We start from the raw sequence: 10,520 nt of genomic DNA, 5'->3' as shown, positions 1-10,520 counted from the left end.
ACATTGACAGTTGCATAGCTTTGTGTTCCAAATTTTCCCCTCCTCCCCCCACCCTCTCTCCTAGATAGTAAGCAAATGGATCTGAAATTTTAACTAACTAGGTGACTGAAAGTGAACTCATGGTTTTGCAAGAGGAAACAATTGTCCATGCATATGTTTCAAAAAATAAAGCTTTAATAGAAAAATCAAAGAAAAATAAAAGTTCCTTGAGATTATTGAGATTATTTGACTTTGTTATTCTCCAGGCAAGCACAATGCCTCTATCAATAAATGCTTATTGATTGATTAAAAAAATAAATTCTTCTGCTATCCATAAAAAAGAAAGTTAACTCATGTCTCTTTACGTCAGTTTATTAATCTGTAAGGGGATAATAACAGCACCTATCTCCCAGAGTTGTGAGGATCACATGATTGTAAAACACCACAATGCCTACCATAGCTCAAGCACTACATGAATGCTACATATTGTTATTTCTTTAGTTAAATGTAATTATTTGATACTTGACACTTATTACAGAATGTGATTGAAATACAGTGCCAATGATGATAAAAATATTTTCTGTGGAAGGTAATTAGGAAATGCATTTAACTGAAGTGAGGTCACTGATTGCTAATGGGTTTGTTTGAAGTCTCAAATATATGCTATTGTTTATGGCATTTTATGCTTGTAAATTTTCTTATTTTGTGAAGTTTTAACCTGTTGTATCTATTATGCTGTTAGAAGAACGACTTTTCATGATTTGGATGTTGTCAACTGGACTGGAACTGGCCTCTAATCTGTGGGTGACTAACGCCACACAAAACAGGCTGGAGACAGGAGAATCAAGTCACAAACAGAAGTTTAATTAATTTCAGATTGAATAAAATACTAGCTGCAGGTGAAAGTCCACCTCCTAAAAGAAAGGCTTAACTCTGATAATGCTGGGACTACTTATGTATGAAAGGGGTGGGCCTACAACAGAAGCATTCTTAGATCTGGGATCTTGAATCTGGCATTTCTTGGGAATATACAGGTGTTCTTGGGTCCTGTGTAAATATTTATTGTCTTAAGTTTTAGGAGGTCATGACCAACCTGCAGGGCATAGAAGTAGAGTCAAGTGACAGGGGCAAGAGGTACCTATCAATAACGAGGAATAGGAATTGTGAACATGTGATGGACGGCCATGGGAAATAAGGGGAGCTACCTCAGGGAACACCTGATAGTGGCCCAAACAAAACATTTTGCCCAAGATGATATCATCCTGAGCTTAAAGAATTATTGGTACACCAAGCCCAGGTCACAGTCTGCTTGCTAGGCCTTAGCTCTGGAAAACAGATTATGGCCAAAATATTTTCTCAATGTTTTTAGAGTATAAATTGAACAACTAAGAGAAGGTGAAAAAAATTGTTTGAAAACTGTTATTTTTAGCAGCCCTGCTAATGTTGTTTTCTAATGTGTGGTAATGCAATTTACAAAAACTGGACATTTCCATCTTTGCCTATTGTTCAAATACCATTTGGTGATCACTTTTGAAAGTTGTAAGAATGTTGATTGGGATTATGTTATAATGTTAAACCCGAGCAAGTATTTTCATAGATACTTTATAAGGGAAAATTGCTCATTGATTAATGTGTGAGAAACAACAAAGAAAAGATCTACAAGGTCTTTTCTTTGTTGTTCCTCACACATTAACCAAACCTTGTAGACTATTCTTATACTATAAACTTGACAGATTCTTGGAAACCATCTATGTATGGAAGGTCATCAGCTTTCTAAAAAGAACTTGTTGTGGGTTATGGAATGCCTAAAATATGAAATTGACTTATTTAGAATTTACAAGTTTGTGTATAATATATATATTTTTTGCATGAGTAATTTGGATTCATTTTTCCAAATTTTCCCCTCCCTCTCTCTACTCCCTCCCCTAGATGACAGGCAATCCTATACATATTAAATGTGTTACAGTATAACCTAGATACAATATATGTGTGTAAATCCAATTTTCTTGTTACATGTTAAGAATTGGATTCCGAAGGTATAAGTAACCTGGGTAGAAAGACAGTAGTGCTAATAGTTTACATTCAATTCCTAGTGTTCCTTCTCTGGGTGTAGCTGTTTCTGTCTATCACTGATCAACTGGAAGTTTGTATATAATACAAAAGTGATTTCTAACCATCAATCCTTATTACCAGGATGTGTCTAAATTCAAGAAGAAGAAGAAAAAAAGAAAAAAGAAGTGAAGACTGTTAAGTGAAATCTCTCACGTATGTGTAAATCCTGGTAAAGTTTTATTGATTATTGCAACTTCATGAGCATAAAAAACAACTCTCTAGCACTAATCTGTAATAAGTAAGACTTGTCATTTGAGATCAAAGCTTTTGGGACTGTAACTGATACTGTTTTGAGTTTTGAATTCAGGTATAATTGTCTGATGGAACATTGAATCAGTAATCCACCATTTGAAAGAAATGCCAGAAACTACTCAGGGAGTGTAACCCTGAACTGTTAAAGGTGGAGGTGTGTAACTGGGAAAAAGCCATGAAGACAAGCTTGCCTAGCCTAAGGTAGGATCCTTCTGGCTAAGTTTCTCTCTTGTATTACTTCCTTTTCAACAGGCATGTTTCCTACCTGGCAATTCCTGAGTCTGGCTATGAGGTGGAATTGTTACTGCATGATTGCTTGTCAAATCCGACTCAACTCTGACTCTTATCTGAAGTCAAAAACACTGAAGGATGCTTTGTTCTCCTGTATTTGTATGGAATCATTAAGGAACAGTGGTGATGCTGGCTTTTTGACAGAAAGTTTTTATAATCAGAGCAAGTGGTCAGTAGAAGATAGCACCATACAAGTATGTAAAATCTTACTGCTGGCAGTCTAAAGGTGTAGTCATTCCATATCCCAGACAACTAAGTAACTGAGTACTTGGGCACTTACATAATCATGATAAGATTAATTCCCTCTAAAAACAGCATTCTTTCTGAATGCTATGGGGAAAATTAGATAAGGGTAAAAGACACTTGTGAAACAAGGATACAAACAAATTATTAAATCATTATCCCATAAGCTAATACATAGAACACACTTTAGCTACTATATGATCTGAACTATTTATTCAGTCTGATATTAGAGTCCTTTCTGTATCCTAAACAACTTAGAAAATGAATATTTGGCCTTGTCATCTGCCTATTACTAGATATATATTTCTGTATAAAATGTGGTCCTTAAGTATTTCAAAATAATGTAAGAACAATTGAGTGTTTTTGCAACAGTTTATGGGATGAAGCTGTTATTTAAAATAAAATCAGAAACATCTTCATTGTGGTTTGGAAGAAATTGATTTTAATGTAATCAGTTCTCCTAGAGGAGAGTAACTTATGGAACAATTTGGGTAAGATAAATAGAAAAATTCAACTTTATTTAAGATTCTTAATTAATGTAGAAATAATACTTGTTACCTCTCATAAAAGTAGGTTTGATTATCAACAACTTATTTGAAATAAATTGTCATGAAATTGATTACTGAAGAGGACCTCCATATGCTTATCCTAAGACTTTTGCAACAATGGAAGTTAACTTGGTAATTTTTATGAAACTTCAGTATCATAGGTCATATTAACCAAAGTGTTTTCTCATACATGTTGTTACTTGAGGAGTGGATCCTTATCTATCCTTACTCTTCCTAAGGAGAAAATTGAATAATTGGATTGGAATTAAATTAAAATTTAATTTAAATTTAAATTTGGAGTACTGAAATAATACTTAAAATAAAAATTATAAAGTAAAAATAACTGAATAAAATATTAAGAAAACAACAAAACCAAATGTAATATGTAAATGTAATATGGAAGGTTTTAAGAGTTCTGCCTTCTGTGATATTTAAAATACTTAGTGTCTATTTGAATGTCTTACATATATCATTTTAACAGTAACCTTTTAGCTTGTTAACAATGTTTATGTCAGGTACAGAAGGTAGAAACAGCACGGGTATTGATTAACCTAAATTCCCTGAAATTTCAGGTGAATTATGAGTTCCTAACTTGATGTTCCCCTTATAGCTCTGTTACTGATTTGATCAGAACCACAAAGGTTGAACTGTTTTCTACCACATTTGATAGTTGTTAGAGAAGTAAACTTTGTGACTAGTATTGAAATCTGTCTTGTAGAAGCTTTCAGCAAAATGTCTAAGGAATATTTACAGTTAACTTGCAGCCAGAAAGGAAGTCCCCTGAAGTGGTGCCCCAGAGGATATGATATTTTTCACACTGCCCCAGGAAGAGATATGCCAGGGATTGGTTGACTGCATGGGATGGCTGAGGTCCAAGATGAAATATCTTGACCGAATGGATATTGGGAAGGGTTACTAATCTGCAGGGAGACTTAATGTTTGGTAATATTGATCTCTGTTATTTTATTCCTTTGGCTTTTATTTCTATATCTGTATATTAAGTTCTCTTGATTTTCTTGATGTATGATTTTCCCCTCAGAATTAGTCCCTGTTTTTGAACATTTTTACTATGACTTATACTGTGCTTTTTTTGTTGTTCTAGTTCTGATCTCGCATTGTAATTGGAACTATTTTGTCTCCAAGATCTCTTGTTACCTTTCTGTCAATTGACCATTATCTTTGTGAAATGTTTCTTTCTCTTGTCTCCAGAGAGCCTTCCTGGGTAATATCTACTGGAATGTTTTGCTAAAAGTCACTGATATAACCAAGGGTTGTCTCTGAGTGCTGGGAGCATGAGGGGGAAATTAAAGAGTCCCCTGGACTTGTCTCTTAAGTTGCCATATTTTGCGAAAACACTGGACATGCCAATGATGCCCACTCTTAGCTGACACTATTGAACTGCCCTAGAATGGAGAGGAAGTTGCAAAAGGATTTCCAGAACCCATGGAGATCGGGTGGAGGCAAGTGCAAAGTCAAACTTGGTCCTAAAGAAGTAACTTTCTGGGTAGAGTTTTATAAAAAACAAGCCAAGGAAGGTGTCATAGCAAAAAAAGATCACTCCGTGGTTGTCAGTGATACATCCCAAGTGGATGTCTTCATAGAATCAAGTGAAAACCCAGAAGAGAACAACACTTTGGAGCTAAGCGAGCCTTCTCCTCAGACTCAGTCACTCCCAGAGGAAGTTCCATGTGAGAAGCACCCAGAAGCAGGAGGTGCAGCAAGCTCCTCTAATTCCTTCATTCAAAAGGTATTTCTTTATGTGGAGGCCCAGTGAACTTCAAGCTTTCCTCAGAGCAAAGAGAGAGAATTATTAACCTCTGCCCAAATGTCAAAATAGAGGGAGGACAAGATGGAATCGAGAAAGTGATTGGTGACTACCAAGATATTGAAAAAATTGATCAATTCTTAAATGAGAAGATCCTGGGAAATGACCAGAAAGAGGATTTTTCCTACTCAGCTTCGGCAAGAGAAATCGAGCACATCATGTCAGATGAGTGTGACGTTGCTATTCTTCACTCAAACCCTACACAGACAGCAGAAGAGTCAGACCCTATTACAGTTCCTTCGCATTTGTATGAATATTTTAAATATTTCTTTGCCGAAACTCTAGACAGGATAGAAAGTGAACATCAAGTACTTATCCTACAGGCAATGTGTGTTTAGAGTTTGAGCCAGCTAAGTCAGGGGACAGAAAGGCAGCTCAAGAGGCTTTTACCAGAGAATTTCAGAGGGAAATGCAGAATGTGTCCCGTCAGGATGTTATTTCACAGATAGTAAGCTGGCATTTGATGTCCAAAAAACACTGTCTGACATGTTTCAAAACCTCCATGTTAAAGCTGAAGGAAAAGTCTTAATGCTCTGGGGAAATCCACAAGATATTTTAGGAGCTCAACATTTCATTGAAACAAACTTCTCCCGCACACAACCTGAGGAAATGATGGCTTCCCAAAACATGATGAGGAATGGAATTGAGGTTGATACTGCTCACTGGCGTCTTCTGTGTCAAGAAATCACAGAAATAGAGAAAACATATGATACTGCAATGGAAGTGGTGAACAATCCCCAAACTCGCAAAACCTTCATTGTGTTTAAACCAAAAGACAAAGGCTTAGACCTCTCTGCACATGCTTATGAAGATTTCCTTGATGTCTTTCAGATGCTTTCATCTCAGATCGTCAAAGAGGTAGTGAACCTGAAATCATTGGACAAGAGAGAAAATGTTGGCCTGAAAAGACATTCTTTGAAGACTTTGAAAGAAAGCACCCCCATGTGAACTTGGAGTGGAATGGACAAGAACTGACATTGGCTGGCTTGCCCAAGTACTCTGCAGAAGCAGTGAAACATGTTAAAAGATATTTTGGTATTGAAGATCCTGTCCAGCAGAGACAAGGGCTCGGTTTTTCCTTTGGAGGGAATTGGAATAGATTCTCCAAGTCTCCCTTGGACAACATTGTTGACAATTTCAGAATGGCTTTATCTGACATTGAGGGATTGCCTAGGTATGGGTACTTAGGGAAAGAGGAGAAGGAGAAAGAAGAGGGAGAGGAAGAAGAGGATGAAGAGGAGGAGGAAGAAGACAAGGAGGAGGAAGAAGAGGAGGAGGAGGAATGTGTCATCTGTATGGAAGTCATTCATTACAAAGAAGTCCTCCCAAAGTGCAAGCATGCATTCTGTGGTCCTTGTATCAGAGAGGCCATGAAACATAAGCCAGTGTGCCCTGTATGCCAGACCTCCTATGGAATTCTGAAAGGAAATCAGCCAGACGGAACGATGACAACGTCCTATAGAACTTCTTCACTTCCAGGTTACAATTCCTATGGCACTATCGTGATTCATTATGACATGCGGGGAGGCATCCAGACAGAAGAGCATCCCAACCCAGGAAAACGCTATGAAGGAACAAGGCGGGTGGCGTACTTGCCCAATAATGAGGAAGGACGGCAGGTTTTACATCTCCTCAGAAGAGCATTTGACCAAAGGCTGATTTTCACAGTAGGACAGTCTCGCACATCTGGAGTCAAGGATGTGATCACCTGGAATGATATTCACCACAAAACTCTACAGTTCGGTGGCCCGGAAAACTTTGGCTACCCTGATCCCAGCTATCTGCAATGAGTCAAACTGGAGCTGAAGGCAAAAGGAATCGAGTAAGAATGCTGACTTCAAGGATGCCTAGAAAGCTGAGCTTGCAATAGCTGTAGCTGTAAATATGTGTGTGGGGGAATCAGAGAAAAATAAGAGAATTTAAGAAAAAATTAATTTGCTTCAGAGCAAGTGCAAAGAACTGATACCTGCTAGCCTGTCTAATTTCTTGGAGTTTTTGGTTTTTTCTATTAAATAAAATGTGAGCCCAGTAGAAATGTCCAAATTTTCTTAGTGAAAACCCAAAATGTAACTACTCCATGCTTTGCTGCTTGTCCTCATTTTGCCATTACCAGGGAGATGGAAGTTAAGGAATCTTCTACTGCACCCTTTGTAGGAGGTGATGACTGTCTCTCGGGTGCATTCACATTATTTATGCTGAATTGTTGGTGGCCTCGGAATTCCCAGAGTTTGCTCCCTTCTAACTAGAATGGTAGCAAGGAACATTAAAAAAGAATGGACATCTTGAAGAAAATTAATCTCTAAATACTTCATTTGAGAAAGAAACTATCTGCCCTTGGAGCTCTAACAAATTTAATGTAAAAATCGAGGAGTGGGGAACGATATTTTCGTATTCAGTAAAGTCCAGTGACATCCAATTAGAAACTTCTGTTTGTCATTCAGAGTCCCTTAGAATTTTTTTCCTTCCTTTATTCTACCACTATGGACTCTGATTCTGTCATACAGGCCTCTGATTTTCCTTGCAAAAGAAACTCCATCTCTCTGGATTGTACATCTTTACCAAATATTCTTGGAATTTCCTTCCTTAATTCTACCTACTGCATTTCCTTTTTTTTTTTTTTTTCCCTGAGGCTGGGGTTAAGTGACTTGCCCAGGGTCACACAGCTAGGAAGTGTTAAGTGTCTGAGGCCAGAATTGAATTCGAGTCCTCCTGAATTCAGGGCTGGTGCTCTATCCACTGCGCCACCTAGCTGCCCCCACCTACTGCATTTCCTGACTTCTTTGATGCCCTCCCTAAAATCCCATCTTCCAAACCTTATTAGTGACTTTCCTCTGTGGATTATCTCCAAATTGGTGTATATAAAGCTTGTTTATACATAGTTGTTTGCATAGTGTCTTTCCCATTAGAATATGAGCTGTTTGAGAGCAGAGACTGCCTTTTATCTTTCTTTTGTATCCCTAGAATTTAGTATAGTGCCTAGCATTTAGTAGCAATTTGTTAAATACTAGTTAATTACATGCAGACTCATTAACTTGACTGAGAATCAGAATTTCCAGATTAATAGGCAATGGCATGGACTTTTGTGATGCCCTGGTTCTCTTATTCTTTTGGGGGGTCCACCTAGTGGCAGTTGCTCTGTTTGTTTGCCCTTGGTGAGAACACATCCATACCCAAATATTTTCTGACTTTTATCCTCTAAAAAAATTATCTACTCCATTTGCCATTATCATAGATACCCCCTCACAAATGTAGTATTAGGGCAGTAGGTGAAATGCCCATTTGTCTCTGTGTGAGTCCAGTTTTTGTATTTGCTACAAAAGCTAAGCAAAAATATTAGGAGCTTACATATTGGCTTCTTTAGCATTGCTTGGGAAATGAAATAGAACTCATGGTTGAGAGAGGTTCTTTTCCCACTTACACATAATTATTGGTGACAATGCAACATCTTATTGCCAGAGAGCAACTATTGTTATTTATATGATCTTTAGTTGGAGATTCTCTAAATAATTTAATCATCTAAATCTGACTCTATGCTTATGTTAGGAGAGGCATGTTAGGGAGATTAATGACTATGTCAGATGCTTCTAATAAAGTCAAAACTGTCTCATGATCAGAAAAAAAGTTATGATCTGTAAAGAACTTATTAACTATTTCTGTGTTTTTTTCCATTTGTTTGTGATATTTCTGTGCCCTAAAGTGAAGTGGTCAAATTTTGCAAAAGTTGCATGTGCTACTGTGAAATATGTATATTATTTTGCACTCACATTTAAAATATGCCAGATGTCTTTCTGATATATATTCTCCAATTTATTCAGTTCCTTTTATTATTTTTGTTTATAATTCTATTAAAATCATTCTAAACTGAGAAAGAGATGGTGTTTTATTATGAGTCAAATTCATCTATACTCTTACCTTTTTCTGAGGTACAAATCTACAGTTTCCTCATGTGAGCCAGGAGGATACTTGAGTCTCAAGTGTGGAGAATGCAGGAGCCAAAATTATTGGGGACCCAAGTACAAGATGAAGGTTGGGAAGGTTCAATGAGATGGACTCTTTAACTTTTTTCCAAATATCTAGAAAAGATAGTGGGTGAATCACAGGAATGCTTCAATTTGGATAAACCCAATACACAAGTGAACTTTATTTAATTTTCCTTCTTTTCTTACCAGTAAAATTGTGAACTACACATGCGCTGCCTCCATTTGGTGAGTCTTTATTTTTCTAAGTCTCCAATTACTGATTTCCTTCAATCTGAATTTTAGACAGAGCATTGCTTAATACTGGCCACATCTTATCCTTAAATTATTGATTATAATTTATAATTTATCTATCAGAACCAATCATAGTCTTGACTCTTAATACATGGCCATATCTCATCCTGAAATTACTGATTATAATTTATAATTTATCAATCAGAACCATTCATAGTCTTGACTCTTAATACATGGCCATATCTCATCCTGAAATTACTGATTATAATTTATAATTTATCAATCAGAACCATTCATAGTCTTAACTCATAATACAGACTGAGTTTCCTTGACTTTGAAGTGGTTTTCCAACATGGAGTAAAACTATCACTTTCCCTTTTCATTTTCCTGAACCTGAAGTTACATAGTACCCAAATCAGACTGTTCCTACTGAAGTTTCAACAACATCCCCTTATAATTTACACAGATGTTCTCTTCCCAAGAGATCAACAAGCAAGTGATAGTAAAGATAAAAAGCATGATTTTCAATTAAAGGATCTATTTAAACAGTGACTTTAGAGATACTGAGAGAATTTTTAACTGTCTTATCACTTTTTTCATTTTCTTCCACTATTTTCTTTCTGGCTATTCAAATCCTTGTGTTTCTTGGAGGCTCCAACACTATAAAAAGTGTTTGAAAAAATAGGGAATGAAGGACTCCTACCAAATTCCTTTTATGACACAGACATAGTACTTATACCTAAACCAGGTAGGACAAAAACAGAGAAAGAAAACTATAGAACAATTTCCCTGATGAATATTGATGCAAAAATCTTAAATAAAATATTAGCAAAAAGATTACAGATAATCATGCCCAGGATAATCCACCATGATCAAGTAGGATTTAAACCAGGAATGCAGGGCTGGTTCAATATTAGGGAAACTATTAGCATAATTGACTATATCAATAACCAGATTAAGAAAAACCATATCATTATCTCAATAAATACAGAAATCCCACACTCATTCCTATTAAAAACACTAGAGAATAGAGGAATAAATGAATTTTTCCTTTAAAAC

General features: G+C 36.5%; 1 pseudogene; it reads left to right on the top strand.

Annotated features, from left to right (window-relative positions):
* The first annotated feature begins 4,833 nt into the window (after positions 1-4,833).
* Positions 4,834-7,040, top strand: LOC141549051 (E3 ubiquitin-protein ligase DTX3L pseudogene; annotated as a pseudogene).
* The last annotated feature ends 3,480 nt before the right edge of the window (positions 7,041-10,520 follow it).

Source organism: Sminthopsis crassicaudata, chromosome X (assembly GCF_048593235.1).
Source record: "Sminthopsis crassicaudata isolate SCR6 chromosome X, ASM4859323v1, whole genome shotgun sequence".
Taxonomy (NCBI): Eukaryota; Metazoa; Chordata; class Mammalia; order Dasyuromorphia; family Dasyuridae; genus Sminthopsis; species Sminthopsis crassicaudata.
Note: the sequence above shows the minus strand (reverse complement) of the source record. Positions and strands in the feature narration are given on the sequence as shown.